General features: G+C 39.1%; 1 pseudogene; it reads left to right on the top strand.

Moving 5' to 3' along the window:
• Nucleotides 1-22,496: 22,496 nt before the first annotated feature.
• On the top strand, nucleotides 22,497-22,574 carry LOC120102559 (U4 spliceosomal RNA; annotated as a pseudogene).
• Nucleotides 22,575-22,774: the final 200 nt, after the last annotated feature.

The raw sequence follows: 22,774 nt of genomic DNA, 5'->3' as shown, positions 1-22,774 counted from the left end.
GCACCTGGAAGCATCCAGAGCAGGGAGAGAAAGTTACACAAGAAGCATGGCCGGCAGAGGGAAGTATGCCAGGAGCAAAGTGGCGAATTGGGTGACCAAGGAGGAGGACCAAGAGAAGGGGAACAAAAAGAGGAGCGTGTATGGCCAAAATGTCAGGGTAATAGGGGAATGAGAATGTGGGGACCGGCAGCTCGAAGCCCATGAGCTGGAGAAGTTGAAAGCAGGGTCCTGAGTGACAAAAGCCTTTAGGCCAACATGGTTTCAGTAACCGGTTATTTACTCTGCAGAGAGAGTCTGGAGGTCCCCCATGCGCTTTTGTATGTTTAGGCTCCACTGTTGGCCATTTGTCCAGAATTTCTTTTGGGTGGGACAGCAAGGGCTGGGCCACAGGCTGGGTACAATTTTTCCTGGTTCTCGCAAATCTCAGTGACAGACAAGTGTTGTTTCTCTGTGTTTTGTTTGCTTTTACCGGAAAGCTTCTGGGTTTAGTCAGGTTGCTCAAAGGCCAAGTAGCCGCTGCATTTGTCAAGGTATTTCCTTCTGGCTATGTCTCCTTCCGGGAGGCTGTTAAAAGCCAGGCTACAGTAAGGAGCTACCTGCCCGGCCCACCAGCTCAGGGTAGTTGTGGCACCAAGACAAGGAGCAGTTGCAACTGTCCCTGCCCACACGTTGGTCTTCTCTCACAATGCCACGCCCAGGCATCCCCACTCATGTGACAGGACACCCAGAAGGGCTTGGGAAGACTGTTTGTCAAACCAGTTCTGAGTTCTATCAAATAAGAGGGAGAAACTCAGGAAGAAGCTCCAAAAGAAAGACACTTACCCAGGTCAGTGAAGAGAAGTGTGTGGGCAGAGAAGGAAGAAAGAATATGTGGCTGAAGGATGTGGGCCCTAAATTTGCAAACATGGTGGATGGTAGAGAGCAGGAGATGCAAATGATCCATACCACAGGAGGGCCAAGCTAGCAGTGTGCTCTCCTTAAAGGAGTAACCAGGTCTTCAGAGTGCCCAGGCATCATTCCTGGGTTCTGTACCAAATGTAAACAATCATAGCAAAACTCCCAAACTAGATGAGTCTCTAGGTAGAAACTGTATTGTGAGACAGAAGTCTGGGCTGCCGCTTAAGAGTAGAGAGTAGGGGTTCTGTGGAAAACCAAGTAGATGTGATACATGATACTCAGTGGGTTGGGGACCACTGAGCTGACGAAGGTTGTTGGGCTTAATCAGGAACTAGATACACTTTGCCCATGGTATTGGACCGTGAGAAGGAAGTGGTGGCTGTCCTGACATACAAAAAGCTGGGTTGAACTTGGACTGTCATCTTAGAAAGTTGCCATCTTAGAACTGGGGCCATTTTGAGTCCTACTTTGTGACCTAACCCCGACCTCAAGAGATCTGAATTTAAGGTGGGTCTTCTTACCTCTAATGGTCCAATTAACTTAAAAAAAATCCCTCTGGGTGCTTGCAGTAGCTTGAGTTTTCAGTTAATTCAAGTTGTAGTCAAGTTGACAACCAAGAATAGCTTGAGTACCCATGATTAATAGGTTTCTTTTTTGTCTTTACTTTTACATTAATTCTTTTTTTATTTAATTAATTTATTTTTTTGCTTTATGTGCATTGGATGTACGTGTGAGAACATCATATTTTATAGTTACAGCAAAACAGTGAGCTGCTATGTAGGTGCTGGGAATTGAACCCATGTCTTCTGGAAGAGCTGTCAATGCTTTTAACCACTGAGCCATCTCTCCGGACCCTACATTAGTTCTTTATATGGACCCTTCTCTCATCCTATGACATGATGCAAGGGTTCCCTGCAGTCAGATTTCCACTTACAGGTCTCTGTTTTAAGATTCACTTAAAAATATTATGACTTCCTAGTGAGAAATCAGTCCACACCCTTAGAGATTGTACCAGCTACTTTTCTATTACCATGATAAAACACTATGACCAAGGCAACTTATAGAAGGAAACATTTAACTGAGTTTATGGTTCCTGCCAGAGGGTGAGTGGCCATGATAATGGAGGGACGGTCTGATGGCAAGGACAGCTGAGAGCTCACATCTCAAGCCACAAGCAGGATACAGAGAGAACAAGTTCAAAAGGATGCGATTCCCTATCCATTCAAAGCTCCATCAGAGAACACACCTCCTCATCCTTCCCAAATAGTTCTCTCAATTGGAGATCAGGTATTCAAACATTAGCCTATGGGGGCCATTTTCATTCCAACCAGCACTGTGGTCCACAGCTGTGATACCAGGGCTTTGCAGGTAGAGACAGGAAAAATCAGAAGTTCAAGGTTATACTTGGTAGCATTATTAGGAGCCAACGAGCGTTCAGCCTAGGTTCAAAAATAATTTTTACTGCTGTATATTTGTCTTTCTTTATAATTCTATTTTCTCTTTCATGTGTCTTCAATGACTGTTTCTGACAGTTTTCACGTCCTTGTTTGCAGCATGGGTCCATCTGGGATTATATTTCTTGTTTGAAATTTTTCCTCTAACATTCATGAACTTTAAGGTCTTTGGGTAACTATTTCTCCCAACTTTTCTTTGCTTAAAGTGGCATTTTCTTTTAGAAACATTTTTATTAATTATTTTGGAGTTTCATACTATTTATTATAAAAATATTCGCTACCCTCAACTCCTTCCCCACTGCCCTGTCAACCTTCCCATTCTTTCCAACCCAACTTTGAAAGACTTCTTCCTCTTCCTCTTCCTCTTCCTCGTCCTCTTCCTCCTCCTCTTTCTTCTTTCCTCATGGGTCCAGTTGGTACCACAGCTAGTTTAGGGAGCAGTACCTGTCCTGATATGTAGTCAACCTACCAGTGTCTACCTTCTATACTCTGTGATAGAATTTGGTCTACTGGAGCTTAGATAGGTCTTGCACAATCTTTTGTAATTGTAGTGAGTTCATGTGTGCATCTGTGGCAGTTTGAATAAGAACGGTTTCATAGGCTCATAGATTTAAATGTTTGGTCACCAGGGAGTGGTATTATCAGAAGCCAACAGGAGGCTTGTTGGAGGAACTGTGTCACTGTGGGGAGAGCTTTGGGGTTTCAAATGCAGGACACACTAGCCCAGTCTCCATCTCTCTGTCTCTCTCTGACTCTCTTTGTCTCTCTCTGTCTCTCTGTCTCTGTTTCTGTCTCTCTCTCTCCCTCTCTCTCTTCCTGCTGCCTGCCAATCAAGATGTAGAACTCTCAGCTCATCACCATGTCTACCCGCACACTGCCATGCTTCCAGCCATGATGATAATGGACTAAACTTCTGAACCTATAAGCAACGCCCAATAAAATGTTTTCCTTTTTAAGAGTTGCATTGGTCATGATGTCTTTTCTCAGCAATTGGATATTGACTAAGACAGCACCTTTTGTGCTGAAAGACACCATTTCCTTAGAGTTTTCCACCACTACTAAGATCTATCATTTGTCTTCAGTTTTCCTTTATTTGCTTGGTTGGTAGATCCAGGTTCACAGTATTTTTTATTTACTTACTATGTTTTTGAGACAGTAACTTGCTGTATTGTGCAGTTACAGCTTGTACCAGTTATATTGCTTAGACTGGTCAGAAGCGTGGTGAACACAAAGCATACCACGTCACACATGCAGTGTCCTCATCTTGATGCAGGTCCCTGGGTCCTTCAGCCACTCTGTTGGAGGTAAGGACAGCTTTACACTGCACAGTATGACATAGCTCTCAGTAGCTGATGTTGGAAGAGAACAGCCATTTCTTCAGTCAGCACTTGTGCACAGCTCCCAGTGTGCCTGCGCAGTCACGTGTGTGTGTGTGTGTGTGTGTGTGTGTGTGTGTGTATTATATATATATGCAGGATAATATATATGTATATATGTGTATATATATGTATAAAAGCAAGTAAAAGATAAAAGTTTTTCTCATAAATAAAAAATGGGAAGATAAATCCCCAATCAGTCAACTCCATAAGAAATGTTAAATGGCGTCTCTCAGATAGGAAAAGAAAAGACATTACATCAAAATTTGTGGTCTACAAAGCTATGTCCACCTGGGTCCTGCATGTGTGGCTACATGTAAAGGATCTGGATTTTGTATCAGAATGTTTGACACATTCCTTATGTATATTAGAAAATGTCTTTTTTGATGCCTGGCTGACATTTTCTGCTAATTAAGTATTTTCTATAACTCAAAAATTATAGTCTTTTGGGGATATTTTCCTTTTTTTCGCCTAATGCACATTTTTTTCTGTCTTTCCTGTGGTTTGGGGGATAGAATCCAGACATTATACATGTTAGACTCTTGCTCTACAAATGAACTACACTTCAAGCCCTTTCTGTCTCCCACTTTTTAAACAAACAAAAAATTTAACTCACAGAAGCATCTGTGGTGCATGAGTCCACGTATGTGTGTGTGTCTGTGTGTGTGCATGCATGTGTGTGTGTAATCTCTCTTCTTGTCTGACTTTCATGTTCAACTTCAACTTTATATCTATCTTTTATATTGTTAGAAAATTTCATGCATGCGTATGATGCGTCTTGATCAAATGGACCCCGTTCTCCCCTTCGACCTTCTCTCATCCTCTGCCACCACTTCCAGCCCCCACAACCTTATTTTTATTTTGTTAAGCCTTTTGCATCCTCTCAGTGCTACCTGTAAATGTATGGGAAAGGAATCTTCCAGTAGAACATGAGAAGCTTCTTAGGGGCTACAGTACTGAACAAAACTCTCTCTCGCCCACAGAAGCCATCAGTTGCCTGATGTTTGTCAGCTGAGGTTGAAACTTCACAATCGTCTTACCCATCCATATTGAGGCTTCAACAGTCATGATCCTGCACAAGTCTTGGGCATCCAGTCACCGTGTCTGTGAGCTCAAGACAGCTCAGAGCTATGGCTCTGTTTTGTCTGGATACTTTTTGATCTCAGATGTCTGCTCTCTCTGCCTCTTAGATTCTTTCCACGCCATCTCTTGTGGTGACCCCCTGAGTCTTAGTAGGAGGGATGCCATGTAGTTGTCTCATTTAGATCTGGGTACTCCACAGTCTGTAATTCCCTGCACATTGATGAGTTATAGGTCTCTCCATTAATCACCATCTTTTGTAAAACGAAGCTTTTCTGGTGAGTATTGGTAGACGCACTGATCGCTTCATTGTGAAAGCTAGTATATGGCTATATATATAGTTTGCGTGTGTGTGTGTGTGTGTGTGTGTGTGTGTGTGTGTGTAGGGGGGGTGTATGTGTTCCTGTGGATGTATTACATATGTGTGTAAACACACAAGTGTGCAAATATGCATACCAGATGTGTGATGTCAGTGTGGAGGTCAAAGATGATATCAGGTGTCTTCTTAGATCAGTCAGCACCTTATTTTTTCAGACAATGACTTTCACGCCACCCAGAGCTCATCGATTATGCTAGCTGGCTGGCTAAGAAGCTTTAGGGATCACCTTTTCTCTTACAGTGCCACCTCGGCCAGCTTTTACTTGGGTGCCGGGAATCCAGTCAGTTCTTCCTTCTTGCCTGGGAGCCATTTTAGCAGCTGAGTGGTCTCTCCTTTGCTCAACTCCCATACTTTGAAGCAGAAACTTCTATAGCTCAGACTGGATTCAAACTCACCAAATAGCCCATCAGAGTCTTGAATTGCATCAGCCCTTAGTGATGGGATTATAGGTGGAACCTGCCGCTCCCAGCTGAGATCTTATCTTTGTATTCAATTTCATCTTTAAGACTGGGGTGATCCTGCAGTACTGACTTTGTGCACGTGGGAGATCTCGTCTGAGGTTTAGTGTTAGTATTTTCCCACTCTCCTCTAGCATTTTGTTCCATGAGTTTTTTCAGTTCTTTATAAAATGGGTTCTGCTTGTAATAAATCTGTGTTATTTAAGAGTAACTCATCCAGTCGTATATTCTCCTCGAATATTCTCCCCTGTGTAATCGTCTGTGAAATATGGAACCAGCTGTCCTCCCTGGATCTGCAGTGTTATAAAGTTATCGTAAAGAGACGGAGTGGAAGATTGTGAAAGCAGTCATTAGTATAGCTGCCTTTTACCTCACAAATCTAGCCTTTCCCTGCTTAAATGCTACTGCATTTATGAAGGTCTGATGACCCTCTTGTCTAGTCTTGACAATGGAAATATGAGAAGAAAATCAGACACAATCCCTTCCCTTGTAACCATGGGACTTCACTGATAGGTTTATGATATTCTTCTGTCTTTTGGAGTAGCATGTAACCATGCTAACACAAACGTGCTTCTCTGTATTTTTCTTGTTCAAATCTAAGGTCCCACTTCTGAATGCTCTACTCACTGAAACTTTGTCAGATGAAATACTAGTATATTACATATGGCAATATAAAGCTCTTATTTGGGACAATATAAGTTTAATTATTCAATGTGTTGTCCCAGCATTTTATTCTGTATTTATGGTCATTTTTTAACCACACACACACACACACACACACACACACACACACACGTATTCAAGAGTAGACTATTTTCTTCAGATCTATCAAAACTAAAGCTAAACTTTTATCACAGGGTAAAAATTATTTTATTGGTGTAGTTGGAGCAATGGCTCAGCTCTTAAAAGCACTGGCCGTTCTTCCAGAAGACCCAGTTTTGAGTCCCACCACCTACTGGTTCACAACCAGCTGTAACTACAGTTCTGATGCCCTTTTCTGACTTCTATGAGCACCAAGCATGGGCATGGTTCACACACATACATGCAGGAAAAATACACATAAAGAGTGACTTTGAAAAAAATCTAAATAGACATTTTATTAGAAATTACTGACAATAGGCAATAGAGCTGATCTTTCTCCTAATGTGTAAAGGACATTTTACTGAAGGAACAAGAGTAAGGGCCAGCAGGGCCTTAAGCTTTGTTCGGGAAGCTCCAAGTTACTCAGTATGGCTGAGACAGTTGGTGTCCGTAAAGGAAATTAGGTGTAGTCACTGAAGCTCTGATTCTATCCTCTCATAGAGCAAGGGTAACAATGGCCTTACACTCCCGTGATTACATCTCAAAGAAATGGCTTTGAGGTTCTCAAGAATGATACTATATACATGCCCTTAGGAGAGCTATATGTCTCAAAGAGATAGACAGAGCATTTACAATTATAAGCCTCACCCCCTTTTAGTCCTCTAGGAAAGGGATAGTCAGAAGTCTATTTGTCAAGTATTGGATAGGGAAAATGGTAAATTCTTTTACAGTCTGAAGCTTTTACAGGGAAGAGTCCAAGAGGTGAAATGAGAGCTGAGACTTCCTCAAGAAAACAATGTTGAGGTTAGTCAAGCCTTTTGATGGAAAACTTTGGATGGAATTGTTTCGTGCTGGGATTCCCGTGTTGTTTTCAGATTCTGTTTGTATTTCTCACATCATGTCCTTGGCTTATAGCAGATCTTTGTGACAGTTGATCTGATTTGTTTAAATACTAATAGCTCTTTAGGAACCAAACCGTGATTATTGTTTTCTTGTCCTGTTGATTGCTCTGTTCTATTTGTTACTGCATAGATGCTAGGCCAGGGCCATCTTTATAGTTCTTCAGTTTATATACTTCATAAATACACTTGATGAAGGGGTAATAGAGAGCTTAAACTCAAGCTACACTTCATTTGTCATGAGATCCAACAACAGGGTTACACACACACACACACACACACACACACACACACACACACACACCATGTGGTCTACCACTTTTCTCTGAATACTTGGAATATAAACATCTCTCATCTAGCATTTTTAATTATTAATTGGAGTTTTGCATTGGCTTTCCAGGATATTTGAGCATTAGAGCGCAGGACTGAGTCCATTATTAAGGTCTGTTTGGTTTGCATTCAACTGAATATCTTCAGGATCTTGGGGCTGCACGAGGTGCCTCTCAAATAAAACTACTGTCTTGGTGTGCATTGTCACAACCAAGAGAAACAGATTTCTCTCTAGAGAGTTGTCTGTCTTTTTTGTTGATTTTGTTTTTGGATTAGAGTAGATTTATTTGTTCTATGCAGAGACATTTTCCTGTCAGGCGATAATTTGTTATTAATAATATGAATTTTCTTCGTATAATTTCATGCGTTTCATTTCTTTGGTTTATTTTGATTTTGAAATGACATATCTCTTTAATTTAGTAGTTTGCAAGTGTTTCAGCCTTCTATATGGTGACCTGCATGCTCCTGTAAGTTCACTCTCATGCCAAGGAAAACAACAGCAATGACAACTGTAAAAGCAAACTTGCATTTGACATTTTTGCAGCATTCCAACTTTGGGTCTTACATACCGTAAGAAATTATTTAGAAGTGTTGGCCACAGAGAGTCTACATAGACTGAGAAAATTAGTTTCAGAGCTCCTCCTGCCAGTTCGAGTTCTTTGATACAATATATCTCCTTGGGAAAAATCCATCAGAAGGATAAACCAGCTGCAATACAAATCAGGCCCCGTTGTAACCTCCATCTTTCGGCGTTTGTGCAAACAGCACGGCTGGCTTTCTTCCAGTGTCTGTCTCCAACCAAAACAGATTCACATGTCCTCTCTTAAGCCTTAGAGAGAGAATATGATGCCCACTTTTTATTTTTCCAGTTTAAGGCTCACGAGAGATCATTCTTCTGTTACTATAGAAACCATCTCCCACTACATTCAAGAGGGTCTCTGAACAGGACTGAAAGGATGGCGCTAACAGAAAGAGTTACATTTTAATTTTCTGGAAGTATTTCTATTTCTTTCTTGGTTTGCCTAACACGCTAAATTATTAGTCAGACCACATTTATTTTGCTAAGTGGAGGAAATTATTTGGGATCGGAGGAGACTTAAAGGGTTGGCAAAACAAAGACAAATACAATTCATACTTTTAGGAATGAATACTTGGAAGATTTTACTTTTGCTTCATCAACTGTACTTACAAACCGAGTGGTATAACGACCCATCTCTGGGGGGGCTGTGAGTGGGGCTTAGTGATGGAGAGCTTGTGTAGCATGAGCGAAAGCTTTGCCTCCACCTCAGCATCCCCCCAGTCCTGCTATGGAAAGTTGTATAGGGTTAAGTTTTCATCTACATATTCTTCTCTTAAGGGTGAGTATAATCTTAATTTATTGTTCACTCCGCAACTGTCACGTTAGAAACTAGGTCTATGGTCGATGAAATGTGCATTTTGTCATGGCAACAAAAAAGTTACTAATACGGTAGCATGAATATTTTGGGTGGAAAATATGTAGAAAGCAATTACAATGAAATAAGTAGTGTCTGTGTTAAATTATGTAACTATGACTGGACATGAAAATATACACTCACTTGTTTACAGTTGGACCTTGATCTCTTTATGTTACATCCCCTATTTGTGTGTGTGTGTGTGTGTGTGTGTGTGTGTGTGTGTGTGTGTGTGTGTGTTAAGTTGCTTTATGGCATGAACAATTGAGCCTGTGCTCTAAGCTCATATAGCTGTATGTACTATAAGTTCTTTGACCTTGGAGGAATGGAAGTGACGATATGGTCCATCTACTCTAAAAGAGGGTTTTGATGGTGTGAGGGCAGGATGAACTAAACATATATATGCACAACTTTTGGGGAAAAGAAAAACAAACCACCAACAAATACTGGCGGCGTGGAGTTTAGAGTCTTTCATTTGAACTTTGACCTTGCTTCCTGGCTCCTGCAGGTTATTTGTAAATTATAGAAATTGGGTAGAAACCCTCACAAATGAAAATAAGTCAAAGTAGCAAGGGCTTTCTTCTCTGGGCTGGATTCACACTTGCATGTCTCTTCATGAGAAGGTGACCGGATGGTCATCCCATCGTCAACCATAGTGACACCAACCTCCATACTTGTTGGGTGTTCCTGTCTCAGAAGTGAGAGACTTAAAGGTGACGTTCATTTTGTGACATCCTATTAGACCGACTGAGCTGCCAAATAAATTGCTCAATTCAATGTTTCCGTCTGGATTATTTATTGAAGTTTCATACTGTTTTAATGTAGCATCTCGTTTCATTTACTGTAAATTATATAATTCTCTACCTGATAGGTATTTATCACAAAGGGGACAGAGTTAAAATTTCAAAGTGTTAATAATGATGATGATGATGATAGTAATAATAGTAATAATAATCCTCCCAATATGACTTAAAGATTAAAATTTCTTTTGTTCCTTTAAGAATGATACTTGAAGAGAAAGGAGTAAATGCTGATAACGAAGTGATTTTCTTATGAAATGTGATAATAACCCTAGGCACGATGCTCATGTGAACATGGTTCTAGTATTTTAAAAGTAGAGTTAAGAGGGTGGTGAGTTTGAGTTATGTCACAGCTTGTGTGACCCTCTGAGACCCTCTCATCCCAAATAAAAGTACAAGCCAGGTGTGGTGCACACAGTTTAATCCCATCACTTGGGAAGCAGAGGTAGGTAAAGCTCTACAAATGAGGCCAGCCTGGTCTGCAGAGTGAGTTTCCAGGAGAGCAAAATCTGCACAGAAAGACCTTTTCTCAAAACACCAAAAAAGCCCAAAACAAATAAAGGAAAGTTTGAAAAACATAAAAAGCATTTTATCCATCATAATTATGCTTAAATGCTGTGAAATCTTCATTCAACTGCTTATGAAGTTGAAGGACAGTGGGGTCAGTTATGTAGCCTTGGGCAGTGGATGTATGGAGAAACAGTTTCAGTGACTTGAGGCCTGAAGAGGACATGTGGAGAGCCTTATCTGTGAAAGTGCAAGTAAGAAATTTGAAGCATCATATTAAAACATGATTCTTGTACAAATGTAGACCAGAAATTATGCTCCTTAAGGGAATATATATGTATATATATTAGATTTATTATTCATATATATGTGTTCAGATAATGCACATATGCTTACATGTAGAAAAACTAATGTGTGTGTGTGTGTGTGTGTGTGTGTGTGTGTGTGTGTGTGTGTGTGTGTGTGTGTGTAGAGGGAAGATAGAGACAGAGACCGAGAATGATTAAGTCAGGGAAGAAAAGATGATGAAATAAGCTATACACAGTAAGAGACAAAACCGATTAATATCCTACGGGGCAACAGGACTATAACTTTTTGGGGGTGATCTTTCCTGACAGAAATCATTTGCACCTCTACTGGACAAAAAATCAATAGCATTGACAGGAACGTTGGAGAAATTGGGCCCCAATGGAACCTACCTATTAGATGGGACAACAGCATTTCCTTCTGCGAATTAGATAATCCTTGGGTGGTCCTGTCAGAAAGCGTTCCCTAGGAAACTGAAACTCCACGGACTACTTACTGGCTTTGTCCTGTTCTAAACCGGCACAATTTTGTGTGGCGGTACCAGCCTCACCCCAGTTAAAGGCTGCTGTCTGTAGTTCTCACATTATCAGGCTCCGGTGAAAGTTCCCTCCGGCGAATTCAATCTCCCGCAACATCACCGAGTGCGCATTTCCGCATAAAGGAAGCAACTGTCTTTGCAGAATGTTTCCAGTATTGTATAGAGCGCTAGTGTCAGGGAGAGCCTTTGATCTCAGAACCCCTAAGTCAAGAAATAGAGATTGTTTCTATATTAATATAATTATGGGACATACATTTAATATATTTAAATATAGATTGTGAGAACTACAAATTAAAATCTTAATTTTGATATCATTTCTGATAGTAAGTTTTCCACTGAGGCCAGTCTTCCTGTGTTTTAGTTTCTGTCTTTATCTGTCTTTGTGTTGCCCATGGTGTTCTTCACTGCGTGGGCGGTTTCGATCCTCAGGATCTGCAATGGTGTTCATGTATTTGTCCCATTCTGTTTATAATCTGTTTTCCCTTTCTGAGAAAACATAAAGTATTTGAGGCTTGTGCTTCAAATGTAAGATTGTATACTTGAGTCTACAAAAGAAGACTTGAGGTCTTGCACTCAATAAATTGAAAGCACAACGCAGAATGTATTGCTTCCAAAAAGAATTTGTATTAAAAACATCGCAACAAGGAGTTTCAGGAGAACATTTTGAGAGGCACATTCAGACATTCTTTCCCAAAAAAATGTAAGTAAGAAACTTAGAATCATCTTATCAAATGAATGCAGTCACTTTTGTACATCAAAAAGAGAATAATAACTAAGGAAAAATGGAATACAGGTAGGTCGTCCTTAGATTTATGATAGTACATACACACAATCCAAGCCAAGGGTGTCTTTTATACTTTTATATTACTCAACAAGATTCCCCAACTTTTACAAACAGTCGTAGATCTGAAAAATTGATGCAGTAGAGTTCTCTTTCCATCTCACATTCAGTCTCTCAAGTGGATTCCCATTTTTTTTGTTTGATACATTTATGACAATTAACGGCCAAGTAGTGGTGATAAGCATTAGCTGAACGCCACACACAATTCAAATTTTCTTGCTTTGAAGAACTTGGGGTAAGAAGACATTTTTATCATCTTTCATCCAGAGGCCTTGAGGTTACTACGTCTCATCTCTGCGGATGTTGGCCTCAATCCCTCACTGATGCAGCCCTTGTCTAGCTAGGTTTATCCATTGCATGGCCTTTCTTTTCTCTTCCTTTCTGTGCTGTGTTTCTCAGAAGCAAGTTAGTTCCACATTAGAGGAGAGAAGGTGGAGGCTTCCCTCTGGATACAGACTGTTGTAAAACACACTCCCAAACACTCTACAAATTACTTGAATTCTTCCTGAGAGAATTCTTCCTTGTTTTTTCTGTCCTCCCAACCCCCACCCAACCCCTACTTTTTTTTTATTGAGTATCCAGTTGTTTCATACTCTTTGTGGGGGTTATAGATGATTATTTTAAAACAGTGCTTTATAACCCAGTGAAGGTCTTCTTGGTTTGGGTGGGGATTTTTGTTGTTGTTTGGTTTTATTGTTGTTGTTTGTTTGTTCTTGTTTTTGTTTGTTTGTTTGCTGCTCAGATTGTTACTTCTCCCTTTGAGCATGCCCCTTTAATGTGCTCTGGTCATGCCGTGCTGTGGTTTGAATACAAAATGTCTTATTCTGGCTTATAGGCTGAATGCTTGTTCCTCTGCTGCTGGTGTTACTCAGGGAGTTTCAGAAGGCTTTAGGAGATGTGACCAAGCTGGAGGAAGCAAGTCACTGGGAGTAGATATTTCTTGTCACAGTGGGTTCTCCACAAGACAAACAGCTTTCTGTGCATTCCTCAGTCATGATGTGCTGAACCATGGGCTGAGAATTGCCAAAGCAAAGGATCAAGGATAGAAACCTCTGGAAACATGAGCCAAAGCAAACAGCTTACAAGCTGTTTCTACCAGCTATTTGGTCAAATAAAATGAAAGTAACTAAGACATGCACGAGGAGTGGGTCTGTGTTAGCTTCTGAGCACTTCCGTGGTTTTTAACCTTACAAAATATCCCACACTTGCCTTGCTCATTTTCACCTCCCTTCAGCCATTTCTCTAAGGAACACCAATTTCTTTTACTTGAGAATGGTATTCAAAACCACCATCTGGGTATAGGTGCCTTCATAACTACTTAAAGCACTCTCGACTGGCATAGTAAATGCATTTCTATATATTTATTTACTAAGCATGTCTATATATACCTATATATTTATATTAAAGAACAAGTTAATGCAGTTTCCCACTCTCATTATTAAGAAGTGGAATCCTTGATATAAAACAATCACTCATTTTAAAGCCACTGTTAAATTATGAATCTAAATTTGACTTTAACTTCATCTATGGCTTTAAGAAATGATTACAATAGCCCTATTTGAGCATTTGTTTGGCTAATATTGTTGAGTTGGCTTATTCAACTAGACATATAATTTTGGAGATTGGCAATGGACACAATACACAATAATTAATTATTCTCTGTTGGTTTTATTATTACAACAAGAGAAGAATTCTGAAGACAGTCGGCACTGCTGAGGAACCTACTTTCCTTTTCAGATGTTTAATTTGAAAAATTGTTCCAACTAGCAATACATGTAGGGGGAAAGTATAGCAAAGCAAATCAATCAACAGGACAATGGAAAAAGTCCAGAACTTTACAAAACTAGAAATGGTTGCATTGGTTTTATTTCCTTTGCTAGCTATCTGAAGATCATCCATAAGGAATGTAGTTCAAGAGACTCAAGACGTTTAAGTATCAGACAATAATGAGTCTTAGGTAAGAATTTAATCTGAGGGCTGGAGACATGGCTCAGAGGTTAAGAGCACTGGCTGCTCTCCCAGAGGTCATGGGTTCAATTCCCAGCACCCATATGATGGCAGCTCACACATACTGTCTATAATTGTAGTCCCATGAGATCTGGTGCCTTTTCTGGTATGAAGACACACATGCAAACAAAACACTCATGTACAGAAAACAATTAAATACATCTTTTTTTAAAAAAAGAGTTTGACTTGAATCTGTGATTGGAAGACTATAAGCTCATTGTATGGCAATTCTAATCCAAGTAACAATTTTACAAAGAACTATATGAATGCTTTTAATGTAACAGTACAACTTTGAAGTATTATGGTTTGTGACTATTAATTACTTTCATCCATTTTGAATTACATTTAAGATGTCTATGATGATCTGGGTGAATGGGTTCCCATCTCTAACTTACACCTAAACCCTGGTCATTGTGAATGAAGCAATGATGGAAATTGTTACTCTTCTTTACACATCTGGATATGGACCAATCGACTTGCCATGTGACTCTGAGCTTGGCAGGGTAAAACAGAAAAGACTTAGGAAAAAAAATCAGTGAATTTGTTTTTCTTGGAAAACTGACTAGAGTCAGCAAGAAAAAATATCTGCTGAATTTTTACTCAATATTCTATATTGATTCAAGTTAACGTGTCTGATTTTTTGAAGCAGTTTATAACACCTACACATAGACCTTGGTCGCAGAAATCAGTATACACCCACAGTCACTTAATCCTAAAACAAAAGGCAAAGTTTTCCTTTCAGCTGACAAGTCACTTTTTTTGATGAAAATCCCTGGACCTGCATTTATAAACTCTATCCTTGTCCTCAGTTGGGTAGACTGTCTTCAGAAAAATCATCTCCATCCTAGCGACTTTTTCATAAGACACTCTCCAGTTCTTTGGACTAATTTTATAGTGTTTCTATTTACTGGTTGATGAGAAGGTGCTCTCCTCCAGACCCTCAATCCTTTGTCTAGAAGGAGATATTTTGCTGCTGTGTGCGACAGTGACCTTAGCTATTCCTCCTAAAGCCTTAGAATTTCTGACTTTCTTTTTATCCAGAGAGATATAAAAAAATTGAAGGACAATATCAAGACCCTGTAAACAGGAAGAATAATATGTCCATGCTACAGATATAAAACAGTTTCTGTGAGATGACAAAGATGGACAAAACCGAACATAGGCAAAGGAGCTTGTCTTAGGGTTTTATTGCTGTGAAGAGACACCGTGACCATAGCAACTCTTATAAAGGATATCATTTAATTGGGGCTGGCTTACAGTTCAGAGGTTTAGTTCATTATCATCATGGTGGGCAGCATGGTGACATGCAGGCAATCACAATGCTAGAGAGGTAGTTGAGAGTTCTTTATCTGGGTCAACAGGGAGCAGGAATAGCAAGCAAGCCATCGGGCCTGTCTTGAGCTTCTGAAATCTCAAAGCCCAACTTCTGTCTACACACCTCCTCAAAGAAGCCATACCTCCTAATACTTCTAATAATTCTGTTCCCCAAGGGATTGTGGGGGCAAATTTTATTCAAGCTACCACAGAGCTGAATTACAGGTTCCTTCCTTAAGAAGGAATATGATGCTTTCAAAGTAGTCCCTACTCCCACGTAGGAACCTACTGAGCTTCTGTTATGTGTTTTGTTCTTTTGTTTGTTTGATTTTTTTTCTCTGTGTAGATCTGATTGTCCTGGAACTAGCTCTGTAGGCAGGGCTGGCCTCAAACTCATAGAGATCCACCGGCTTATGCCTCCTAAGTACTGTGATTAAAGCCATGGACCATGTGAAATGTTCTCTACAGACTTTGGTGTTCAAGTCTTGAACTACATGATTTTGAAAGTGCTAGAAACTCAATTGATGGTGGAAGCAGGTCCTTGAGACCATGTTCTTGGGGCTCCATCTTATCCTTCATACCCCCTTTTGTCTCTCTGTTGTATAGCATCCTGAGATAGACAATTCTCTGCTTCTGCCCATGTTCTGTCCTTCTTAAATCCTAACAGTAGAGCCTGATGCCCATGGACTAAATCCACTGACACTATGACTCCAAATAAATCCTTCATCACTGAAAACATTTCTCCTAAGTGCTTGTCTCAGATGTGAAGTCTTGCTGACCCAAGCTCTACATTGGAGTTTCAGTGACTGTGAAATTGTTAGCTTGTGAGCTAAGGGTTCTTAGTATGCTATGACTGTTTCTTAGGACATGTATGAGAGTGGAAATGACTCAGGAGGAAGCGATGTTGTATAAAATATTCACAATTAAAATTCATAAAAACATCTAAGAGAACATATTCTTTTCCTTCAACTATAGGATGAATCCTTCTGGAAATATAGGGGAATATTTTTAAGGGTAATCATAACTTTGACAGAGCAAAGAAGAATGTATAAATGTTCATTTGATACTTACACATGGCTGTGTAAGTAGATCTCTCAAACACTATGCTAAGAGGAAAAAGATGATTGCACAAGTGCAGCTGCTGCATGCCTACACCTCTACCAAGTTTTGTTTCAGAAAAAAAAACAGTGTTGAAAAAAATCAGAGTATTACTTGGTTCAATATTTATACTAGGAGTCTAAGCATTGTAACTACCAAGTTTGCAACCCTTATTTTCAATGAAAGAAATTTAGAATGAAGCAGCTATTAAAGGTCTTCCCTCCCTTATCTCTGCTTCTGCTTAAGGTCCAAGGCCGATAAGGGGGAAAATAATCACCCTTGGTCCCTGAATCCTCATTAAATAAACTTACACTGCAGAAAGAAGGACCAAAGCCACCAACACATCTGAACAGATTTTTGTTATACTTCATTGTCTTTTACTTTGGTTCCATTCAATATCCCAAAGGGAACTGTTACACTCCATTGTCTGTTGTGTGGAACCAATGTCATTGTACATTTTGCCAAATCCATCAGATTCCTATAAAATTGATGAGTTGTTCTTAAAATTCATTTCTAGGCCTTATTCTCCTCTATGGAAAGGAATGTTTTAAGTTCTGAGTCATGCTGGGACAGGATGATAGTTCGTAACTCTGTGTATCTACATACTAAGTACATGTACTGGATGGTCTTGGGGGTCAATTTAGCACTGGTTAGTTTCATCAGAGAGGGAGTCTTAGTTGAAATGCCTTCACGAGGTCCAGCTGTAAGAACTAATTTTCTCAATTAGTGATCAATAGTGGAGAACCTAACCCATAGTGGGTGGTAGCATTTCTGGGCTAGTGGTCCTGGGTTCTATAAGAGAGCAGGTAGAGCAAGCCAGAAGAACCATGCTAGTGAGAAGCACCCCTCCATGGCCTCTGCATCAGCTCCTGCCTTCAGGTTCCTGCCCTGCTAGAGTTCCTGTCCTGACTTCCTTCAGTGATGAACTACTATGTGGAATAAAATATTTCCCCCAACTTGCTTTGTGGTCATGGTCATGGTGCTTCATTGCAGCAACAGAAACACTAAGACAGTATATTTCTTTAATTCCTTTTAATTTGTTTGTTAAAAACCATCTTGAGAAGGTCAGGAAGGCAGCCTCTCCCCTTGTACTACACTGGGAAGGGGCATGTGGGAACTTTCTACATTGGTGGAAATCCTATCTTGTTAGTATGACAGTTATAAATATATTTGCATTTTATTAAAAACTCATCAATTAGAGACTTGGGTTTTACAAGGCTTATCTACATAATTTTTTAAGATCAGCGTTTCAGTATGTATATGGCCTGGGACCTGCTACATCTACTAGGTTTGTCTAAAACTAGTAGCAATCCTCCTGCCTATGTCTCTTGCATTACAGAAGTCACCCATTCATCACAGATGTCTCCACATCTAGCACCGTACAAAATTTTACCTAAAAACAGACATGTAAGTAGGGCTGTTGTTACTAGGTCTACATTTTTAGCCATGGATAAAAAAAAATTAGAAAATAGCTTTTGTGTATGTGAGACTTAAGGAAATTAGAAAAACTTCTAAGGACAACTGGATCCCATTCCCCCTCACTATTCAGAATAAATTTAAATAGATTAAAATATTAATGATTCCATCACAAAGTGATCACCCATCCCAGCAATCCATGAAGAGTGAAAAGAGCCTCAGTGGAGCCATGGACCACAACCCTTGCCCTCTACTGCTGAGATGCAGTGGGGATTGCTGGGCAAGTTTCCATGGTTACCAACAAACTGTGGTTCTTCAGTAGCTTTAACAGCCTCAACCAGAGTGACATTTAAATAACAAATAAAAAGCCTACTATAGGAGGCTCTAGAGAGATGGCTTCCTGGTTAAAAGCAAGAACTGCTCTCTTAATGCCCTGTGGTAACTCATGACTGTAATTCCAGTCCCGTGGTATCTGATTTGTCAGCCTCTCCTAGCTTTGTCTGGCACTACATGTACCCAGTATACAAACATACATGCTGATACACCAAAAAATAAAAAATAAATTTTACACAGAAATTTACTTAGAAAATCAGACATGTATATAAAACAAACAAATAATATATAAAAAAAAACCCTACCAAGAGAAGTCAAGATAGTGACTACACAAGGAAACATCTCGTTCCACATGTGGAAAGACCTAGAAACTCTTGGGAAGAGAAAAATAATGAGCAGCTAAGAATTCCCTTTCCAAATCCGTCAGGTCAGGACTCCTCTTCCATTTCTTCTAATACTCTTGGGCCAGCTATCTTACAAGAAAGTGATGTTGTCTTTGGACATTTATAAACACACTAATGAATTCAAAGGACAATCCCATGAACATTTTCCAAACGAAAGCTGGCGAAGAGCATGAAAGGAAACCCACTAACCTTAGAAACTTGCTCACTTTCACTGGGACCAAGAGTGTGATGTTTGCAAACATATAGGTAACATGATGTCATGGCTGGAACAATAGCGTGCCAGCCCTGAATCCGGTGACATCTTCCTTCTACTTCATAAATGGAAACCAAGAACCGGAATGAGTAAAAGCAATAAATAATTATAAAAACCACACCAGACACACAAGCAAACACACAAGCCCTAGATACTTAACAATTTACCCTCGCTAAAACTTAAGATGGTAAGAATCAGGAGATTGACATAGCAGTGAGCATTGGCTTCTCTTGGCTTTGTTATGTAGAGAGTTCATCAGCAAGCAAAGAACGTTCTGAGTAGACACTGTTGAAAAGTTTGGTATTTTAGGAGTTGCTTAGATGTCACATTTATACAGGAACAGACTTAACCTGTTAGTAGAGCTAATATAACAGTCTGTTTTAAATCTTGAAAGGATAAAAGAAGACATTTTCTATGGGGTTCCATTGGCTAGCTTTATGACATAGTAAAGTAAATAACGGTTATAATCAATTTAATGAGGTAGAATTCATGATTCTAATACAAAATTTTAAATAAATAAAAGCAACATGCTTTGGAATAGATGTTAATAAATAAGGCTGGCTTGAAAATAACTGAGAAATGTTAAGATGAGTGGTTGAGGAGTATCAGGCGATTCCCTATCCTGGGAATGACTCAAGGACAAAAGATCTCCTTACAGTGGAAAATTGCAGCTATCACCTCATCCACATGATCAGAACTAGCACATACCACTGTTTTGAGAGAAAACTAACCTTATATAGAAAGCTAACTTCTCTGTCTACTGCACTGAGAATGGCCATCACTCCGATAATAGGCTACCATCACACAGAACAAAAATCTTATTTTGAGGAAAAATCAAAGTTGCCTTCAGGTATATTTTGCACAAGGTCTCTGTCCTCTTCAAGACCAAAAGGTCAAGAAAAGATAAGATGTTCTTTTAGATTCAAGAAAAAATTAAATTGATCTGAAAGTTAAACTCACGCTATAAAGAACATTTTTGATTAAGAGAGAAAATCTAATATGGATCATGAATTGATGTGTGGCAATGTCTAATGTCCGGAATGTAAAAAATTATACAATGGTTAAGGAATCATTGTCCTTGGAAAGTAAACACCAACTTAGAGAAAACTATGCATGCATCTTCAATTTACTCTCAGATGACTTATAAAAATAGATTCCCTGTGAATAATAAAATCCATTCACAAGGCCAGTGAGATGGCTCACAGGGTAAAGATGCTTTCTACAGAAGCCAAATTAACTGAGTTGGATTATTGGAACCAGTGTAAAGACCAGAGGAGAGAACCAACTCCACACATGTGCTGTAGCTCATGTATGCACATGTGAAGTAATGATGAGAGCAATAACATTTAAAATCTAGCTACAGACAATGATAGGCTTTGTTGTGGTTTGGTTTTTGTCCGTATGTGCAGATGTTCTTTGGCCATGCTCACTCTCCATCACCTTCTCTTGTCTTCTGCCCTTCTCGCTGGTACCTTCCTTCCTCTTTCCCAACTTCCTTTCATGCCTTATTTCTTTGTTAACTCCCTAGATTCCTCATCTGAGAGAAAACAAAGATATTTGTATTCTGAGTAGGGCCTATTTATTTCTCAGTAAGTTTGTAAGGATGTGCTTTTTGAAAATGAGACAAAATATATTAGCATCTGTATAGTGTATTATAAAGAGAATTGAACCTAAGTTTAAAGATGAGAGAGTGTACATCGTCCAAATGTTCAAAGATAAAAATACAAATATAACTCTATTGACATATTAAAAAACAATTATCTATAAATTATAGATGAGACACTAAGTAGCAACAAAAATCATTGAGGGATATTAAATGTTAATAACAAAGAATAATTTACAAAAAAACCATTCTAGCTTTACAAAAATAGATATAGAACCACAATTGGACAAATACACCTGAGATAATCCAGTTACTGTGATTATTTCCAACCCTGAAGATCAGTGGTGATTGAATTTTGAGGTTTTTTTTATGCTTTCCAAACATTAAGAAATACTGGGTATAATTTTTTTAGTTGCTTCTATATTAATGCAATACACAAAGAACTAAACAGATATTTAAGAATGGGAAAGTACATGCAGGCATGTTTTCAATTTAAAAAAAAACCCTCCACAAATCTTATGAAATATCTATGAAAACATAAATTAGAAAAACATGTGCAAGGCCTCTGGAAAGTGAGGATTAGACTCCATCATATATCTGGATCTTGGAAGGATATATACTAATTACAAACAGATGCTACGGTTTAAACAACTCTAATCGTAGCCAATGAATGTTTGGCCTTTTGCCCTGGAATAGGGCACCAGGGAATGGACACAGCCCTCTGACAGGAAGAGGGTCAACAGTGTGGAAACCGGCCGGCCGGACATAAGCATCTTATTGCAGATACTTTTTGAAGGCAGAAATTCTACTCCCCAACCCTGCATTAACCCATTCTTTCTACTTTCACCTAGGACATCTAAAGAGCCCGAATCATTTTCTTGGGGTAGGACCTCTTACTTGTGGAGCTCTGCTTTTTACCACAGAGACCAGTAACCTCCAGCATCAGAAAAGCTGAGGGTGGCAGAAGAATTGGGAAGAAGAACAAAGTAATTATTGCTTCTTCTACCATTTTCCTCGAGGTTGAAATCTGCTTAGGTCTACATAAAGAATAAGTTTCAAAAAAAGGAAAACTATTTTTGAAAGTATGTGAAAAAGTGGAAAGGAGATATACACCATAAAGTCTGCTGGAGGATAAATAGAAAATAGTTTGGAGGAAACAAAACAGAAAATGATTCATTCATTTTGCTTAATTTTCTTGTGAAAAATGTAGGTTCTTGAACAGAAGAAATAACGTCAACCATTAAGTTAGATTTAAGCAACAATGACCAGTATTTATTTTTCAAACAGCTAAGAACAGGGATGTGGGAAAATAATAACCACTGTAACTAAATCCACATATATTTCACATCTATCTGTTTACACCTTTCTTATTTTCTCCTACCCACAGAATAATTATAAGAATTGATGCGAGGCAGATGGAGTATAAAACCAGAAATCCATCTAATAAATATAGCATGTTCCTTGATTGGAAAGGGGGAAATCTATAATTAGTAACAAGGAAAACAGTGCAAACTTGCTTTCTGTGCACCCTTCAACATGACCTCTAGAAGGAAAAGGATTTCTCAAGGAGAGTAAAAGCACCAATATGTCAGATAAAAAAAAATACCCTGCACAAATCCAGCTAAACTCCTGTGTGACAAAAAGCTGCTTGTGGGCCTTGATCCTCTCATAATGAAACACTGTATTGGATGAAATAAGCATTCAGCTTGATAAGCAAGGGACAGAACTACAGAAGTAACAAAGTCAAATTCCACAGAAAAAAATTCACATAGATAAACTTCAATACGAGTTAAGGGTCACAACAGCTTTTCTATCTTTTTTTTTAATCCTTTAAACTTAAAAAATATTTTAAAAAATTGTTTTATCCATTTGTTTGTTGTAATGGAGTGGCCATATTTTCAAACCCTCTTTTGGAAAACAGTTTTTATTTTTTTTTTAATTTAAAATAGATGTTTGTTTTAAAATTTTAAGCTTTGTGCAGTGGCAGTGTTGTAGCCAATGGGGTTTATCTGAGGCGCGATTATTGCTAATTAAAAACTTAAATTTTGGGCTGGAGAGATGGCTCAGTGGTTAAGAGCACTGACTGCTCTTCCAGAGGTCCTGAGTTCATTCCCAGCAACCACATGGTGGTTTACAACCATCTGTAATGGGATCCGGTGCCCTCTTCTGGTGTGTCTGAAGATAGCTACAGTGTACTCACATACATAAAATAAATAAATAAATCTTTTAAAAAAACCTTAATTTTTA

Source organism: Rattus norvegicus, chromosome 4 (assembly GCF_036323735.1).
Source record: "Rattus norvegicus strain BN/NHsdMcwi chromosome 4, GRCr8, whole genome shotgun sequence".
NCBI classification, from domain to species: Eukaryota; Metazoa; Chordata; class Mammalia; order Rodentia; family Muridae; genus Rattus; species Rattus norvegicus.
Note: the sequence above shows the minus strand (reverse complement) of the source record. Positions and strands in the feature narration are given on the sequence as shown.